This window comes from Anser brachyrhynchus (genome assembly GCF_964034855.1).
Source record: "Anser brachyrhynchus genome assembly, chromosome: 6".
Classification (NCBI taxonomy): Eukaryota; Metazoa; Chordata; class Aves; order Anseriformes; family Anatidae; genus Anser; species Anser brachyrhynchus.
Genome location: NC_137700.1, coordinates 42,851,146 through 42,871,058, shown reverse-complemented (window position 1 = coordinate 42,871,058; position 19,913 = coordinate 42,851,146). Strand labels below are relative to the sequence as shown.

At 40.6% G+C, this 19,913-nt stretch overlaps 1 long non-coding RNA gene across 1 annotated transcript; it reads right to left on the bottom strand.

Moving 5' to 3' along the window:
* Window positions 1-2,739: 2,739 nt before the first annotated feature.
* Window positions 2,740-12,076, bottom strand: LOC308197324. The gene is made up of 3 exons (XR_013952815.1): window positions 12,023-12,076; window positions 3,656-8,840; window positions 2,740-2,906 (listed from the first exon to the last, which is right to left on the bottom strand). It is a non-coding gene; the product is annotated as an uncharacterized lncRNA (long non-coding RNA).
* Window positions 12,077-19,913: the final 7,837 nt, after the last annotated feature.

Sequence of the window (19,913 nt, the reverse complement as noted above, 5' to 3'; positions counted from 1 at the left end):
CAATCAAGTGTTTTAGTCTCAGGAGAAAGTGGAAGAAATCACTTGAAAATGGCTGGAAAAAATCTTAGTTCCAGAAGGAGTTTTGAAAAGGTGGACTCAAGGTCAGCAAAGTGCTAAACGCTGTTCCCGACTCTTGCCAATCCCTTGGTGCTCCCGTTCATACAGCAAGTTGATTAGAACAAGCAGAGCTGACTGCCTTAAAGATGCCTTGTAACTGGCCACACTGTATCTGTTAGACTTGTAAAAATAAGGTATGTTTTATGGAAAATGAAGGTATACGTCCTTATACATCTTAGAAAAGGAACATATGCTCTGAGTCTTAAAAGGTATAAATGTATGAGGTGTGATTTAAGTCATAAAGATACATAAATATATTTTTTGAAATCTCTCTCAATTTGCCTGGAAGATCTGAAGAATGGTGCAACTTATATGTCTAATCAAAGTAGATAGTGGCTTTTTCATGACAAAACTATTTTTCCAAACAGAATTTAATGATAGAGCAAAAGCAGTTCTGAGTTTAGTTAATCCTGTTCTATTAAGCATGTATACATAAAGCACAATGATCAAAGTAATGAATGTCATAGTATTTTGGAGGTTACTGTCCTATCTAGAGAGCAAATACTGCCATTGACCTGAATCCCAATAAACTGACATTATTATGTGCCAACCAGCCATTTTTATATTAAGAATAAGCTAGTACATGTAGAATTGATTATAAAAGCTAAATGCTCTTGGGATCCCCTACACTGAAAATAAGCTCAACAAGCTCACAGGAAAGCTAAACAAACTGTACAAGCTTGTGAAGCTTTGTTTAGGCTGGAGATATGGGGGGAAAAAAAATAAGGTTTGAAAGTAGGTCTTCAAAAAGATCATTTCAATAACTCTACTGGATTCTTTAGCTAGAAGGAGGTTAATTTTCTTTTATTTTTTTCTTCCTAGTGTATTTATTAATACATCCCAAACCAGTTCAGAATATATTAGACTTCAATAGGTGACCTAGCAATTAGCTGACCATATTAAGTCTCTGACTTTATACAAACTTACCTTCTTGTTTAACTTCAAGGACACAGTTTTCTGCATCCGTAAATTATCAAAGGTAAAATAATGTACACAAGATTATATGATATGAAAATTGAAAATTTTAAACTCTCATAACAGTTATGTTTTGGGAGAAATCAGTATTTTCTTTTTTTTTAACATGCATTAGTGTATTTGCTTTCTAGGCACAATATGTATCTACTTTTCAACAATAATTTCAGAACTTCTGCCACCAATAATTTCAGAATTATTTTTGTAAAGTTTCAAAATGTATTAAGATAATCTAATGCAATATAATAAACTTTTTACCAAAATTTCACCTGTACAAAGCAATTTATGATTTAAACAACTGACATCACTGAGATTTACCACATGAAAAATATGGTGTTCTATATCAAAAGAATAAATTAACACTACTGTATTTTATAACTACCAATTTGAATTTCATAAAGGTAATTCAGTAAAATTATTTACCTAACTTCATTAACACAAATGTCTGAAACACAGTAAAATTATTTACCTAACTTCATTAACACAAATGTCTGAAACACAACAAAGTCAAACCTCAATTTCAAGTCGAAGTTTTTCTGTGATTGATAAACCATAAAAATAATACAACAGCACTATTAACACATTGGGTGAAGAACTAAAACAGGATGTGGACTGTAAACCAAGTTGTTTTTAGCTAGTTTTTATGATTTTCAGAATCTCACAAAGAACCTTACTTCATCTCTAACAAAAAAGCAAACAAACAAAAAAGGCTTTGATGCCTACCCCTTTTGTATTATTAAAAATCACTTCAACAGGACTGCAAAAGTTTGGGGAATAATTCCATACCTTTTATACCTGTGCAAAACTTATCTTTCCATGCTCACCTTAGAGCTGCTGTATTTCTACAGATTTTCTATCTAATAGGATTACAATGGCTACAAAGTTACTGTAATCTTTTTATTTTTTATGGATTTGTTCTGAAAATAGAGGTTTAATGCATGAATTCCTTGGTGGAATTCCATGACTGCTTATGCAGAAGGCCAGACTGGATGACCATAACAGTCCCTGTAGGTCTTAACATCTACGAGTCAATTAATATATGAATATGATATAATTTAGAGTGTTGTTTTCATGGATTCACTTGAGATTAAATACAAACGGTTAAGCCTTAATTATTTTAACATCTGATATTTGTCAAGCAAATTGCTTCAAAATCAAACCATGACTTTCCATCCTGGTGAAAACATTTAATTACACTAACTACTAGTAAAATTAGTTCAGTCTGGTCTCAAATGCTTTTGGTTAGTGTTAAGTACTGACATGCCTATTTATCATCCCTCTGGGTTCTGATGCTCAGTAATGTTTCCCAGTTCTGTCAAGAAAAATGTTGACACACTCACCTGTAACAGAGGCAACACAACAACATACTTGTGCCTTGTGGAAGCATTTCCAAAGCGCTGAAGTGTAATAAATATGATTATTATGAATACAAGGACATTTCAGAAGAGCTAAAAACATGAATTTTTTGTATAAGCTTAAGAACTTTTTTTAAAGCCCTCCAAACAATAACTCTAAGTCAGTAAAAGAATTGTCGGTGACAATTCCATTCAAATAAAAGGTACCAATGCTTTTGACACACAACCAATGGAAGGTATTCCGATTATTAGTAAATCACCCTTCTGCTGAGGACCTGACAGTTTTTCAATAACATAACTCACATGGAGAAGGTGGTAGGACCAAGAGGACTATATTTTCATGAACTCTTCCATCTATTTTCCTTGCTGCATCTAAAAATTTCTCCAGGAAAATTCTTCCATGTTGCAAAGATTTTTTTGGAAATGGTCTGACAGAGAGCCGAGCCAAGAAATAGCAGAATTCTGCAGGGAAGCAGAGTGTTGTTTAAAAATGAGACATTTACAAACACCAGTGTTATGTTATTTATGGTTATTAATATGAGAGTGACCACAATAAACTGAGGTAGCGTTATATTGTTTTCATTTGTTTGTACTCTACATTTTCTTCATGACAGTGAAAAAGGTTCTCTGGAATTACTCTAGCACTGCATAACTGGGAATAGTACGGTGAAATATAGCAGAAAAAAATAACATTCAGCCAAATAGTGTGTTACTTAACACTGTGACAAAAACTGGCTTTTATTACAACAAGTCCACATATTTAAGTATCACATGTTCTGAATGCATAACTCATTCTTACATTCTGAGTTTCACTCATGCGGGAAGGCAGCCTGCTAAAACCCTGTTTTAAATGCACATTGTGATAAAAAATAGTGTCATTGCTTTAACACGAAGATTTCTACAGGCTCAGGTCCTGCTCAAAGGCCATCACTGACTGAATAGCTGGCTCCAGGTGTGGGCAAACATTCCTGTGCTGGTGAAGAATCAAATATAGCCTATAAAACCACCTAAGATGAGCAACATACTAAGAGGGAATTAAACTAATTTATACCTATGTAGAATTGAGAAATATTAAACATGAGCATTTTAAGATTGCAAAAAATAATGTACTTTATGTTTGTCCAAAAACCAGAATGAGATAGATTAATTAGGAATTTGCAGATCTGTTAAAATGTATAAGGGTAGAGCTCAGGCTGCAAATGTAACCTTACCTTGAGAACTTCTCCCTGATAGGATCTCAGCAGAACCTGCTCCTAATAGTGTATATTTCTCTGTGTTTGTTTTTTTTTGTTGTTGTTGTTTGTTTGTTTGTTTTGTTTTGTTGTTTTTCTAGGACAAGACGCGCACTGGTAGAAAGTTGTAGTCAAACTCAAAATGCTCTTCAGGCTGGTAGTTCTGATCTCCTTTAATCTCCTTCTCTTGATTAACAGTAAGGGCTTCTGTGAAGGACAATTGACTTGGTGCAATAGGTCATTTTCCGGTCTCAACCTTGACAGTGTAATCAGATACATGGCATGCGTAATAGAGGTCAGTTAATGCAAAGATTAAAATTAACTGGAAGTCAATAAGGGAATAATAAAGGAAAATGATTATCCTGTTGCTCCTACTTTGAAAGAGTAAACCTTACATTGCAGGCCAGTAGTAAAAAAAAATTTAGTCACAACTGATCCAATAGGCCTTCATAAGCCCTCCAGCAAACAATTTAATGATTTCAGGTACCCTTTAAACTAAGTGGCCAATCACTGTTAAATCCTTTGGTATTCATTGTAATAACATTGATCATGATGAACTCTTTTGGTATTAATGTGGATGTAATATATACCTTTTTAATTATAGAACAAGAAAATCCAATTACCCCTTTGCCTCATCAAAGTTCTTTGCTAGCTGTGACTATTTAAACATACATCATGAAACATTCAAACTGAACGAGATTTTTGTGCAAAGCAAGGGCCAGATCCTGCCGGATGCTGACCCCTCTCATCTCACAGGCATTTCGGGAGAAAGCAAGTGTGCCAAGCACCTCTGAGCAAGCATATGGTCCTTTGCAGAATCAGGCCTCAGTAGCACATGGAAGGATACAGAATGTAATGAGCGGCTTTAGGTAGACCCTGATTAAAAGGGCAGAAAGCATTTGTTTATGTAACAGGGTGGAAGCTGTTCTGAATACTTAACACGGTTGGTTGGGACACAATTTATTCTGCAGGAAAGGGGAAAAAAATGATGAGCTGAGCAAACTGATTTTGTTTTATTGCATGTGCCACAGGCTGAATGCTCCAAGTTTTTGACCTGGCTGCAGGAGATGAGTTGTATTCCAGCCCAGGTCTCCCAGCCAAGCACCCAACATCTGATGGCTGTCGCCCACCGCACTGCCAAGCAGCCATGGGAACAGATTGGTCTTGTTGGACTTTCCTGAGATCTGCTCAACCCACTTACCACACCGTGTGGGCACGGAGTGTTTACACAAGTAAGACCACTATGATTTGCCCCCAAATCAATAATGAGAAAGAATTATCTAGTGAAAAAAAAAAAATACATATTCTTCCCAAAAGATTAAAAGCTACTTTCTTATTCAGTTCCTACTTTGGGAAAACTCTGACAAGCTGAGCACAGAGTTTGAGATTTAACTGTCGGGAGGTAAGAGCAAAAGAAGAATAAAGATCTGGAATTCAGCTCTTCTTTTTGAGTTGATCCTCTGATGTAAATAAAGCTAGCTTCAGAAATACATAATTACTCTGTGAATTGCACAGGTTCCCTTACACAGTGGGAACTGACCTTTTTGAAGGATGAGCTCGTGTCCAATGATTACTCTTCATTAGTTAATGAAAAACAGGGGGGCTTGTTCAAATATATCTAGAGTTGCTCCTCCCTAGTAACTGGCCAATCAAAACTCAGCTCAGAGGTTTTATATTTTGTTTGTTTTGTTTTGTTTTGTTTTCTGACCATCCCATCATTTCAGTCCTTCAGAAGCAATATTTATTTGCCAGAACAAGTCCAGCAAAACTTCTTGCTTCATAAAGTAACTAAGGTAGAGTACAAAATATTGCAGAAATCTGCTACTGAAATTAACCTGTTTGGTATTTTCTCTTATTTCGGTTCAAAACTACCACAGAATCACATAAACAAGAAAATTGCATGACAGTATATTAATCCAGGCATAGTTGCTCGAAATGGCAAGTTGCAGTGGGGATAGTAAAGCCCCTGCTTGGTAGGTATGCCATTGGACTAGGGATTGAGTGAGCGATGTACTACAGTGTATAAATATACCTAAATATATAATATATACCTAAACAATATGTGCTTCAACAGCAAAATGGCATTGTAATCATGACAGACTGGAATTCATAAGTTATCACTGAAGGTTTGTGAGCTAATTGCCTGATTTCTACAGCTCCATTGCAACTAGAACCTGTTAATCTCAGAAGTAGGATTCAGAAGGAACAATACCAAATTTTCACAATGCTTTCATGCTGCGTGAGGCAGTTAAGGATTAATAAAGATATTTTAAATGTAGAAAATCTTGTTCTTTCTTTAAAAATTACATTCTGAAAATCTTTCCTAAACATTATTTGAATAAAACCTCATTACTCACAGTCCAAAGAAGTTCATTAGGAGAAGATCACTTTGGAAAGCATTCAACTAACTAGCCTTTCTTCTCAGCAGTGAATTACATTAGCTACTTCCTAGTTATTTAAATCTTGCAATAAAAGATGTAAACGCTACAGTGACATCTTAAGATCATTGGTAAGGCAGGTCTTGCATGCACAAAAATGCCCAGCTGGTCTGGAGATAAAACAGATTGATAATTAGTTGCAAAATGTAACATTTCATCAGGAATATTTTGAATAATCCAATTTATCTTTGTCAGATATGCGGCACATATTTTTTTTTTCTTCGGATACTCTTTGTTCTTGAACATAATATTATAATTTCAGCCTCCTAATTAAAGCGCCAGTCGGTCGGACCTGCCTTGATGTCACGCGGCGGACGGGGGGCTGGCGGCACGGCGCGCAGATAAGGTGCGTGCCCCGAGCCGCACGCTGCCGCGGCGCCTGCTGCCTCCCACCACCCTATGGAGGCTGCAGCCAGTTTGATACGGGGAGATCAAAGCCGGCCGGTTTGAAGGGAGGAGGCCTGGCTCTTCCGGCTGGGCTGCGCGACCGGGGCCGGCGTACAGCAGCTGGGACCGCTGCTTCTTTGCGCTCTCAAAGCAGAAAGCAGCCCGATGGCGCGGGCTCCCATTGCCGCATGTTTTCTAATTAAGTGATGAAACGGAGCCATCCCTCCTGGCTGCCCATGCCAGGCGTGGAGGTGTGTGTCCCCAGGGACGTCCCAGAACCGGTGGCTGTACCAGCGTTTGGTGTCCCCATCCAACAAGCGAGCGCTGCCTGCCTTTGCCAGTGCCGTCTCGGCAGTCCCAGCTGAGATGCCCACCGCCTTTCACAGCTCCAGCCTTTAGCCCCAGAGCAGCAAAGGATGTTCCTTGAGCACACACAGCTTTTCAGTGCGCCCGGTCAGGAGGCCAGGTTTACCACAGATGTATCAAAGATGCAAAAAGGGCCTTGCGGGGACACTTGCAGAGCCTCTGAGCTCCTGTCAGAAAGCCCCATCCAGCTTATTCCGTGTCCAGATCCACACGTGTCAGAGAACAGCTTGCAAATGCCAGGAGGCATTTAGCAAAGCTATTTTCTCAGACGTGATACAATAACCAAATATCTCACCAGCCTAAACAAGGCTGAAAGGTTTCCTGTTGGCTCTTGTAACATACCTGTCAGCTCCTCCTCAGCCTTGCCATTCCAGCACTTATGTGAAGTTTTGCACGGTCAAGGGCCAAACAAGTTTTTGGGACCTGCAGCAAGAACTCACGCCCACCCATGCTGCTGGCTATTACGTGTACAATACATGATGCAAGCTCTGTCTCACATACAAGAGTTTGACTTTTCTAATTTCTATTCATATTTATGAAAATAAAATTAATTTGGGACCTACATTAAAGTTTCTCGCTCGTTCTTTCCCAAACTACCTTCAAGAGGAGATGGAAGTCATGTAGCCTTATCAGGCTGCACCTCTGATATGATAATGATATCTGTACTGCCCAGAAAGTAGGTCACAGTAATTCTTCATAGCAGTTTTTGTAACCTACTCAGGGACTACAAGGCCAGCTATTTTAAAGATAATTCTGAATTCCTTTAATAAGATTTTATTGGATTCAGATAATTGATCCGATTATTGAAACCTGGGGAAAGTGCTATTGACCTGAATATATAAACCAGTAGTTCTGTTTCTTAAACGAATTTAGGTCATTACAAACTTATTACCTCTGCTTAGTATCAGGAAAGGTGCTCACTGCGGGCCTGACAGACACAGGCCCCGTCCTTATGCGCCCTGTGCATACAACACCCAAACTGCTCCAGCAGCTCCTTCCTCTGCATCTCAGGATGGATCAAGGATCTTGAAAGCTGAGATGAGCTCATCACAACTTCTTTCATTTATGACAATAAGAATCATGGCTTTTGCTTTCTTTAAATCTTTTTTTTCTTCCTTTTTTTTTTTTTTTTGGTAGTCAGCAGCGATGTCTGTACCTCTGCAGCTGCTTGTCCTCTCGTTTGCAGTACTCCATCTAGGTCTGACAACTCAGTGCTAGAAAACTCCAGTTTCTTTTCCACCTTACTCTTTGCCTAGTTTCCCTACTCTTAGCTATATTTTTCTCTGTAATTTTTTACAATATTTTTGTCCACAGCACCTAGCCTGACTGTCCTTCCCAGGCTCACTCTGTTCTCATCCATCCTCTCAGAGAAGGAGGACCCAGGAGTCCCTTCCACTCGCACCTCCTCCTGGTGCATCTTGCTCGCTCCCTGCCCAGTTGCCTGCCCTGCTGCAGGGTGGTTGGGCGAATGCCTGGCCTTGACCGTGTGGATCCACTCCACAGCCGTTCCCAATCCCCAGCCCAGTGGGTCTGCATTGCACAGAATCTTTCTGTCCATGTGTCCTGCCCAGCACTGGGGTCTGTCCTTGCTTCTCCCAGCTGCACGATGCTCTGTGCGCTTGCACACGCACACATAAAGGCTTTACCTAGGTGTTGTGGAAGGAAAAAAATCCCATTTCTCCACTTCTTGCAGTTTATCAAGTCTTGGTGTGGGGTGACCATTTGCTCTGATTGCCTGGGTATGCCCCGCTGGCTGGGCCATTGCTCACCCTATTTCTTTACTTTAATGCAATGCACTTGATTAGATCTCACACACCAGATACAGCAGTGATGGACATGATAGAAATACGCACGGAGACAGAAAGCTGGAGCATCCTCATTCCCACTGGTCATATATAATGTTACTGAAATTATTTGTACAGCCATGCCAGGGATGTGCTGCTATCATCCCAGATCAGTTCCTGATGACTGGCCTGCAGAAGCGGTGGGTTGCATTCACGAGGAGTTGGAAAAAAAAAAAAAACAAAAAAAAACATTTTTTTCCAACAATACTCAGCTGTATAGTTGTCAAAATAATTTTTTCCTTGACCTTAATAACCTCACTTTTATTTTGACTATCCAGACTAATTTTTTTCTTTTACCTGGATTTTGCTTTTTACATGTATCTTTTTCTCTCTTACAAACCCCATGCACCACACGTGCTACTTTAAGCATTTTCACTGCTCTTCTGTCCTGAAGCAAAAGACTTTCTCCAAATACTACATCAGCCTGTTGGCAGCTCCAAGCCAGTGGCAGTTCTACCCTTTTTTCTTTAACCCCTCTGAGTTATTTGAAAAGCTGAAACAATAAGAAAGCTTTATCTATTTAGGTAAAGACACAAAAACATAAAGTATTAACTAGAGAGTTTAAAATAAAGACAACAAGCAAGTCTTGCATTGCATACCATTGCTTTTAAAAGCACTTTCTCAGTGCTCTCCAGTGGTCACCTCCATCCTTTGTGTTCAGCTCTATTTTAAGATGCTTCTTGAAGACTACCTGGGTTGAGTGGCCAAAGCCATCCTGACTTTGCAACCATGAAAGCTCTCCAGAGCTTTACTCCAGCCCTCAGTAACCAACCTGTTCAGTTGTGCTTCTCTGTGATTTCTCCTGTGCTGCTGCTTTTTATTTTGTTGTTGTGGAATTACATGCTCTAATTGCGTAAATAAACAGTCAGAAACCAGCCCAAACCCCTGGGTGTCCTGAGGGCTTTCCCTTCCCTGCAGACTCACTGTCCATTTCCAGGTTCCCACTATCTTTGCTTTTCTCCTTTTTTCCTGCTTGTACTGCCTAGAGGGGAGAATTTGTCACTGAGCGCGAGCAACTCTCGAACTTCTGAGAAAATCGTAAACAGGCTGCAGTCCCCTATGAAAGTGAGGAAAACAAATTTGTGAAAGGCAGAATCAACCATCTTTAGTTTATTTACCATTGGAAAGCTAATTGCACTCATCCTCAGAGGCACTGAAAACACCTCAAAGAGTTGCAAAACCCACAAAATCTTGAGCCAACCCCTGGGATGGCTGCAACGAGCCCCTCTCACCTGTGCTGGGGGTGAATGGAGACAGCGCGGCCCTACAGGCACCGTCCCCCCGAAAGTCCCAGGCAGGGGTGCAGGTCCCCACCCCAACCTGCCGGGCAGGGAGCAATGCCCCAGCACAGCCCAAGCAATTTTGTTGTCCTTCCCTGCGAAGCAGAGGCTGGGTTCCTCAATAATGTCACTAAAATTATTAGATACTTTGTTGGCTTTTTTTCCTCCCAAGACATTGTTCAGTCAGATGTAAGGAAACTAACTTCATGAGGGTTCAAGTATTTTCCTAAAGCTCTTGAAAAAAAAAAAAAAAAAATGACTTTGAAATTCAGAGTCCTACAGCATTTATTAGGTATAACTACTGAAAACATCTAAATAAACATACAGTCAATTCCTACAGAAATTACTTAGGAAAAAAAATAGAATAAAATAAAAATAAAAAGAAGAAAGTAAAGAACAGAAATGATAATGTTACCTGGTATTTTCATAAAAATAAATAAATAAATACAAATTTCTACAGTAAGATAAAACCCTCGATTAAATTTTACAGTCTAGTATAAAAAGCACTGCATAAAGGTTGTTATTTTCTATTAACTATTGGGTTTTTCTTTAGGGCTCTCGCTAGCTCAGCAGGGTTTTTCTCAGCCCTGATTTAAGACAGCCGGAGCTCAGACCAAACCAGCGAGGAGGATTTTCTTGAAAGTCAAGGGAACTGTCAGGTCAGAAGAAGAGCACGGGCACGGTACAGGCGATCATTTTCCCTTTCCCTATTCCCAGATGGACAACACAAGGACACGCAGAAGCTGGCCCCAGCTGCAGCAGCTCCCGAAGGAAGAGGCTGTTTGCCCAACATTAGGCAATGAGACTTAAAAAATGTAATAAAATACAATTAGCAACTTCTGTAAACACCGGCATCCAACCAGGAGACCGTATGAGGATAAAACATGCAAACGGGAAGTTAGATGAATAGAAAAGAGAGAAACTGCAGGGCACAAGGGATGGGGTGGTGAGAAAATGTGCATGGTCCCCATCCCAGTGCCCTCACCCCCTATGGCTTTGGGTTGTGACCTGGGGCCCATCCCAAGCCTTCAAGCTCCTGAGTGTGAACAAGGACTTTTGGGGTAGTGCAAATTCACAGAACTCCTGTTTTCCTTTCCTTTGTTGTTGTAAAAAATAAATAAACAAATAAATAAATATATGTTGTACCTAAACAATATTGAATGCATTTAGCACAAAAAAAAATAATTGTTTTTTGTCTGCTTTATCTGTATGTTATTTTGCCTTATGCTTCTTAGATATCTACAAATCTCTAATTTTGAAACATGGGTTTTTCCTTTTTTTTTGTTGATCCTTTCCGGAGAAATAATTGCAAGTGTAGTTAAGTTTGCGTGTAATCAATATCCTCCTGCCAGGTTAAGGGGCCATGATAACAAGAAGACAGTCCCTCTCCAAAACAAATCACTGACACTTACTATTAATCATTTCTGAAGGTGGTTTTTTTTTCCAAACCAAACATAAGGAAGGAGCGTATTCTTTGTATGCACAATCATAAAGCGATCATTTGAGAGAGCTATAGATTATCTGTGTATAGTATAATCTTTCATTGAAGGTTTATGTTGGATGGGCCACAACACTTTATGTAAACTGTAAATGGTACATAGCTCAGTGGCATGCTGAGATGCATCGGTGAGTCTGCAGATTAACAAAGTAAATGTGTGAGTAGAGGAAAATACCACTTTTTCACCAAATACAAGCCATCATCTTTCCATAGGCTGTGTAAATATGTCATTTCCAATCTGAAAAACACATTTTCAGTAAATTCTCAGAGCACGAATATCAAGATGCCACTAGAAAATCTGTAACATTAGGTTGTCTCAGCAGTCCTCTCTTTTTCTCCTAAAAAGGAGGTTTCATTTACTTCAGTAAAGTCCTATTTTAATTCATCCGTTTAGGAAAAAGGAAATAATATTATTTATACCAAATGGAGGTGACATATACATTGTGATATGTCCTAAAATTCAAACGTGCATTAATCATAAAGCAAAAGCAAGTTGAAGTCAGTGTGAAAAGGAAAAAGAAATAAAGCCACACCTAAATTGAAGAACTCTCTCTCTCCAGCAACTTCGTCAGCAGCTCTGACTGTCATCAGGGGATAAATCAATTTGCAGCAGCTGTGGACAGCTATTTAAGTGTGAGCCCTGAATAGCTTAATTGGGGAAGTGTGTTAAAAGTTGAAGGCATGGAGTTGCATGTGGTTTGCAGTATCCTTGCAGGTGTGTGTGCGCGTGTGTGTGTGCGTGCAAGGCAGTTGGAAAATGTGGCTCTTCAGAAAATCTCTTGCTCACCATCCTTGCAGTCATGACACGCTTGTCTCTGCTCATCCATGAAATTCCCAGATTTTGTTACCTGATTCGCAGAACTTTTTCAAATGAGAGGTCAAAATGATGATGCAGAGTGGACCATGGAACTGATTTAAGAGTTAAATTTTAACTTTTAAGCAGAGGTGGGCCATTGAGGACAGGAGACAAGAGTGCTGATGGTACCAGGAGGATGCATCTCTACCAACAAGCTCCAAAACCTTGGGAAAGGTTCAGGAGATCCCACAAAGCCCCTGGAAAACACCTCCCTCATTCCCCGCAGCTAATGGAGAATGAGATTATACATCCCATAGCTTTACCTTTTTATCATCTAATGTAAATATTGCTATCCAAATCTCTAATTGCTCTTTTTAAAACCCCCGACCCTCTAAACTTCTTGAAATCTTGTGGCAATGCATGCCACATCCATCTGCAAAACATCCATGTCCTTTCGTCAGCCCGAGACATGCTCCCTGTCACCTCCTTTGGCCGTACCTGTATTCTTGCATCAGCAGAAGGGGAGAAAAAAGGGTATCCTCAATAATTTCCTGAGTACTACTCATTATTTGATATCTCTTTACCATTTTCATTCTTGTTAGCCACAAAATTCGTCTCCCGATCTTGACAGCCTCTCATCATGCACAAACCTAGCCCTGTGTCTAATCATTTCCATCAACTGTCTGTGAACTTTTTATATTTCAGCTGTATCTTTTTTGAAATGGAAATGAATACAGTGTTCAAGGCAAAAGCACATCACCCCTTTATGTAACAGTATTCAAATATTTCAGCACTACTTTCCCTCCTGTATTTGCATACATCCTGTGCTGCGGTTTGCTTTGTGGCGCTGCACACAGAAATCGGTTTTGATGAAGGACGCACAATGTGATGCCCACCACTTGCATTTGGTGGGGAGAAGTCATCTGTTTCTCACTGCTGTCACCAAGGGGTGGGTCAATCTTTTTCTCCATACAGCACTTTTGCCCCTAGGACGTTAAGTCTTGTTAGAAGAGTACTCTGGGCACCGTAGGATACACTTATCATCTGTCCCGAGGAGAGTTAAGTTGCTTTATGCAACATCGGCACTTACCTTGATGTCCTCGAGAGACCTGACCACGTTGGGATCACGAGCCAGGACTGAACTATTCCTCAGATGAAGACCTGCTCCTGACACTCCAGCATCCCAAGGACTGGGCTGTATTGGGCACAGCCAGAAGCCTTTTGCTCTGCTCGCAGTGTCAAACATACGGCATAAAGGCCATGCTCGCTCTGTCTAAATCCATTTGCTTTTGGATGCTTAATAAAGCTACTTTTAAAGCTGCGTATTTACTCATGAATGGAAGTGACACAACAGTATTATTTTTCCAAATATTGGAACCTCAATAATATATCGCGCTACTCTCTTAGCCACAAAGGTATTTTATAACTAAAGCAGGGTGTTTTTTATGGGTCAGATGTTGTTGTCCTACTGTACCACAGCTTGTATCCTCCTGATACCACACATGTTTGTTCTCTACTTAATTTTTAATGTATGAATTTGTTTTTATATTAAAATTCAATAAAATTTTAATTATAAAACATAATATATCACACTGAAGTATATATATCTGCAGAGACACGCATCTGTGGTTTTACAACAGATGTGTGTATCTCTGCAAATATTTAAGATGCAGATTTTACCATTAAAACAAGCACTTACCCAGTTTGATTACAGCTGAAAATTTCAGGTAGGCCCAGGTTGAATGCCCCTAAACTAGTCCCTGATCTCACTGGAAGCTGAAAGGTGATAACTAGACACTGGGTGTCACAAGGGACCAGGAGGAAAAGGCAGAATTTGAGTCATGCGAAGCTGAAAGACATGGAGAAACTAACAATTTTAACTAGTTTTTGCACAAATGTGTTTTTGTAGATCTGAATGTTTTCTAATTTGTCTGGATTTTAGCCTTTCTAGGTAAGAACATCTTGCAGTCTGACTTTTCTGAATCTTTTATCCACCTAGCATTCAGTGGCAGAGGAGACATGGCTCTGTAGGTATCTCACGTGCCATATGCACAGCATATTTTGTGTGAGGTGCTCTTTGGTAGGACTTTGTACGCTCCACTTCCTTTTCACTTGTAACCAGGAATGATTCTACCCCTGCAGAAATGAATGGCCATTCGTATCTGCCACGTCTGCCATACTCCATACATTCTTTCCTGTGCCACAGATACAAGATCAGAGTCTGACATACACTTCAGACGACATGAGGGATGAGAGAGAGAGAATGAAGATAATAATAAAGAGTGATCAAAATTTAGGGCTGGGTCCTGTGCTTATTTAAAGTAGTCCAAAGCTTTTTTCAGTGGTCACGTAGGTATAAATAAAAAGGAACCCCAGTAGGATAAAAAAGAAAAGTTATGGGAGGAGAATGGAGTACTATGAAGAGTAGGAATGCAGAATTTTTCAGAGCAAAATACATCAAAATGCTTTCTTCAGATTAGACCCCAGTGTTCCCAGTTTTACTGGTGCAGTTCTGGTGCCGAGGGAGCACTCTAGATTTACACCACTGTAAGTAGGTGCTAAACGTGGCTCATGATGTGCAGGGAGGTCACCCTGGAGGTAACCTGAGCTTGCACCATGGCAGCAGCCTTCAGGGCAGCAGAGGGAAGCCTCTCACATGGCCCGCGCCATGGGTCAACCAAAAGCCATCGAGGATCCGGGGCCTGGCCAGGATGGAGGGGCCACCAAAAGGTCCTCTCTCACCTCCTTTGTCTCCCTTATCTCACAACCAACTTTCAGTTTCTCTTCTTACACTTTCAAATTAAAATGTGGAATATTTAAATCGTCATCTGAATAATAAATATAAATAAATCCCCATAAATCATCCAGAGGAGCCTACTTACAGCATACGACAGCTTGCTCTGCAGCGCCTCTTAAACTGGCATCTTACGCGTTGTTGCACCAAGCATTACCAGCGTTTTCTTTAAAGAGAGATAAAATTCAGTTCTTGAAATGCAGCATATTTTCCTATTCATTGCCCACATCATAAGGCTGACCCACATAATTTTAAGTGAGAAGCTGAAATCTTAACCAAATTCCACAGAGATTACATGTGATATTGTTTTAACTGTTTGCTGAACTCTTTCTGTTATTATTTGTCCTTTATTTTGGTGAAATAAAGCGAATAAATAATCATGTTTCACCTGGGAGTATGAAATTCTAACAATGAGTTTTTAGCAATGAAACCATTTTTGGGAGGGATAAGGGAGAAATCTGAGTCTGCGAGCAAGGTCTGCAGGTTGTCTACATGTTTAAAATATTAATCAGTTGGCAACCTTTCTCCTCTGGAACAAAAAAAAAAAAAAAAAAAAGAGAGAGAGAGAAAAAGAAAAGAAAAAAGACACATTACATAGAGCCAATAACACAACTTGAGAAACTGTAAGATGATCATTTCCTCAGAAAAATCCATCACCAGTTTAACTCCTAAAACAGAGTTAGTTCTCAGGATTGCTTTTTTTAAAACAAATGAAATAGCTGTTAGTTTTCTTAAAAGTATGAAATGGCTGATACTAACGATGAGTTTCTGTCATAATTGCAGCAAGCTGTCATCAACAAGAAATTTCAGCTAAGACCCTGCTTTGGCAGAACTCCTGGGAAGTACAGCACAAGAGTAAAATCTTCCATGTCAAACTTCTGCAGATGATGCAGATTTATGCTGTCTATTAGACTCCAATATCATGTGCTGTCGTTCACCTTTTCCTTTCTTTTTAAAAAAATGCTATTACTAATAATCTCCATGGCATTTACCGCTCTGTGATTTCCTTTTTAAAATGATGACTGAATCTGAAGTTTTTAACACCATAAATAAACTAAAACCTTTGTGCTTCAACAATGTCAATCCTGTTTGTGTGGAGCTTTCCCTTTTTTCTTCCTTTTTGTTTCTTTCAGAGAAAGCCTAAGCACACCGTCTTCTTAGACTTTCAAATACGACACACAGATCTATTTTTAAGCATCTATTTTCAGATGCAGAAATAAACTCTTTCCTTGTTCATGTCTTTTTTTTTTTTCTTCCCAAATATTATGGGAAATATGCCTGATGTGACGTTCCCCTCATTCTCAGCACTCTCAGCCAACTTATTCACTGTTTGTGCTGGAGACAGTGAGAGCTCCAAACGTCCAAGCACAACACGCCAAGCCCAAAGTTCAGTCTTGCTCTGCCATCAGGAACTGCAGGTAGCAAACTGGACTTTGGCACCATACTCAATCCTTTGAAAATCATTGTATTATAGATGCCACTGTTTTATAAGCCATCATCTTTATATTTCTTTTGCATATAAGAATGAAAACCGGACCCTCAAAACCCTTTGTAATTCAGTCTAGCAGCCATGAAATACAAATATTTCCATAATCCTAGTAAGAATTAAAAGTCAAATTACTTTATGGATTTATTTATATTTGTACACCAGGGACATCATCAAAACAGACCTCAAGAGCTGAAAAACAATTTTTTTCTTAAGCACAGTTTTTCTCCTTCAGTGTTAGGTTAACAGGTTCAACTTTGTGATATTGCAAGCCAAGAGGGGAAAAGCAACCGTACTCAGCGAATTTAATGAATCCGATACTTGTGGTACAAGGCATCTAAACGTGTGTGAAAGAAGCGTGAACATGTTACAGCAGCGTTTTAGTGCAAATGTTCTTCTCAGACTCATCTGCACAAGCGTGTGGCTGAGATTTGCATGTGGCTGCGCCATGCCCTCGGTTCAGCACAAGCACAGGGTGATGCACCTAAAGGAGCTCCATCCTGGTGCCACAGGGACTGAGGAGTCCGGATGTGTTCCCCTTCCCTGCTGCATATTTACCACACGATTTTAATCATGTCTTTGTGGCGAGTTTGCTTCTTTTTTGCAATAGCTCACCTTTCACATTTGGGGGAATCCAGTCTTTTTACCAGCTGAAATTTGGGATTATGTTAAAAAAAAAAAAAAGGTGACCTTTTGATGCAGCCTACAAAGTACTCCCACTAAACAGGCAATAAGTGAATCTAATAGACACCCCAACCCACGCCAAGTCCCATAAAATCAGGGTGTGAAGCATAAGGGAGAGAGGGATTCATATTAATAATTCATTCCAAGCAACCCCCTGGAGCAGTTTTACTATGATATGCTATGCAGAATGCTTCAACACACTAATTAATATTTTCAAAGTGTTCCATGAGCCCCTTTTAAAAGCACTTTTGCCATTCATTGAGCATTCTGCATTTTCTAAAGGAAAGATGAGTTTTGCCCCCCAAACCAACTGATGAGCTGCCCTCTTCAGCCGAGACTTTCAGAACAGAGGAAAGCACTGCGAAGGCAAACACGCCAAACATTTTACATTCACCGGATTAATAGCCTGTGCATCTTTGCTCTTCAAATCCAAAATTAACTGGAATAAATTATGCTCCCTTTGCAATACATGTAACCAAAAACGCAGGTGACCTCAAGAGATATCTCGTAATTGCAGTGAAGAGTCCCTGCCGCATTCCCCTTCCTAACTAATACGGAAATAAAAGCACTGTAAATAACTTGATATTGATACAGCACTAACTTCTTCTTATGCGCAGTATCTATTGTGGGGTTTTTTTGCAATACGTTAGAGCATATCTGCTATTTATTCACAAAACAGCACAATTCCTTACTCCTGTTAACAAGAAAATATAGCAGGGATTATTCTATGACGAAAAAGTGGAGCTCTGTGAGGAATGGACTTAACCCAGTACTTCCACATCAGTAGAAAAATCTATCTGTAGCTGCACATCAGCATAGGTCTCCCCATCATATTTCTATTAAATGCACTATAACACATGAAAAAAAAAAAAAGACCCAGGGATAACACATGACGCGCACATGCTCAAAAATCATAACAAAAGAATTTCTTTAGTAAAAATGAGGCAGAGCGTACAACGTGAGTGAACTCTGCCCAAATGGTTGTTTCCTGTTTTGTACAAATAATCTCTTTTTTAATTAAGTACTGAAGAATTCAACTAGTAAATTATTTTTAACCTCTGACATGCCAGAAAATGTTTTGAAAAAGTCAGGGGTGGGAAGCGGTCTTCTAATAAATGAGACCCTAATTTGGCACTGGGATAAGCTGCAAAAATCGGTTGGTTTTAGATTGAAATTGTGGAGAAATAAGCTTTCTGTGGAGCCTAGGAGTGTGGGCCAAATATGTTCAAATCTTCTGCATGTATGCAAAACTGAGGCCCTCCTTGTCCTTTGAAGAGCCATTTTTGCAGAATCCCTGCACAGGACTCGCTGCACCTCACTCTGGGGCAAATGTCAGGGTTTAACCTGAAAGAGGTGCAGTCAGCCAACCTCTAGAACAGATTGTACGTTAAACTACCATGACCCTTATGAAAAAGCAAAAAATAAGATTGTCCACTAGTTAGATGGATTAGTTGCTATCCAACAGGCACAAAGCAGGGGAGTTACTGTTCCTGCACACATATTTACAGCAGTTCTGCCAATGCAAATAGTAATAACCGAGGTAATTGTGTTGGTTTTGGACACTCCCTGGAGAATGCCCTCGAACCCCAGCTTGGCCATTGTTGGAAGATGCAATCCAGCACAGCTCTGAAGTCCTGCTCCCCACTGCTCCCAGAGGCTCCCCCTTGTACCCAGGAGTGGTAAGGCGAAGCCTGGCAGCCCGCAAGCACCCAGAAAACAGCCAAACTGTTCAGAGAGACACGAGCGGCAGGTAGGGACTGAACCACCATGCTGGCAACACACGCAGCCTATGAGGGAATTAATACGTGAGGATTCCCTGAACCGGGATCAGTGCACACACAGATCAGGCCATCATCCCCCATTCAGCCGTGCAGCATGGAGCCAAGACCCCATAGGTGCTGTTACCCCCCCCCCAGCTCCCCCAGCCCACTGATACCCCCCGCACACCGAGGAGGAGCTCTCCTGCCTGCAGAGATGCTCCCCAGCAGCAGCCCAGTCTCCTGGCACCTTTAGGACGTGCATTACGCTGCTGGCAGGGTTCTGTCCCGTGGAAGGGCTCCTTTTGTGTGCAAGGGGTCAGAGATTTGTCCTTTTTTTTGCAACATTTGCTGCATCTGCCTGTGATTTGGTGACGCAGTGACCCACTGCTACCTCAGTTTTAAAAGGGGTTGCACACAGTTTGGTAAGGTTAAATCAGAGGACGGGCAGGCTGACATGGGGACAGCGGACATGAGGGCCATGGTGAAGGCCCTCTGAGTTTTTCTCCCAGTCCAGCTGCTGCCCTGCCTGGCGCCGATAGGGGTGGGTTTTCCAGCAGTGAGACCTTGATGCAAAACTCGCTTCCCTTGAAAAATAGGTTGGCACATGCTGCCCCAGCAGGAGCAGCGGTACCAAGTGCTGGTGGCTAAAACCTGGTGGAGAAGCTTAAAGATCTGCATCCCATAGGTAGGTGTTACCTTCAGGTGAAGAAGTGAACAAAGGAGCAAGGTCTTGTGCTTTTCCTGCCAGGAAAACATATCGGGTCAGCGACCTGTAGGCAAACCCAGGGCAGGCTGCTGGCTGAGCAGCACCGTGAGGCTGCGGAGCCAAAAAATCCTTCCAGACCCTGACCACAAGACCCAAACCCACCTGGCAGGCAGGGGGAAAGGAGCAGAAATTGCTTCC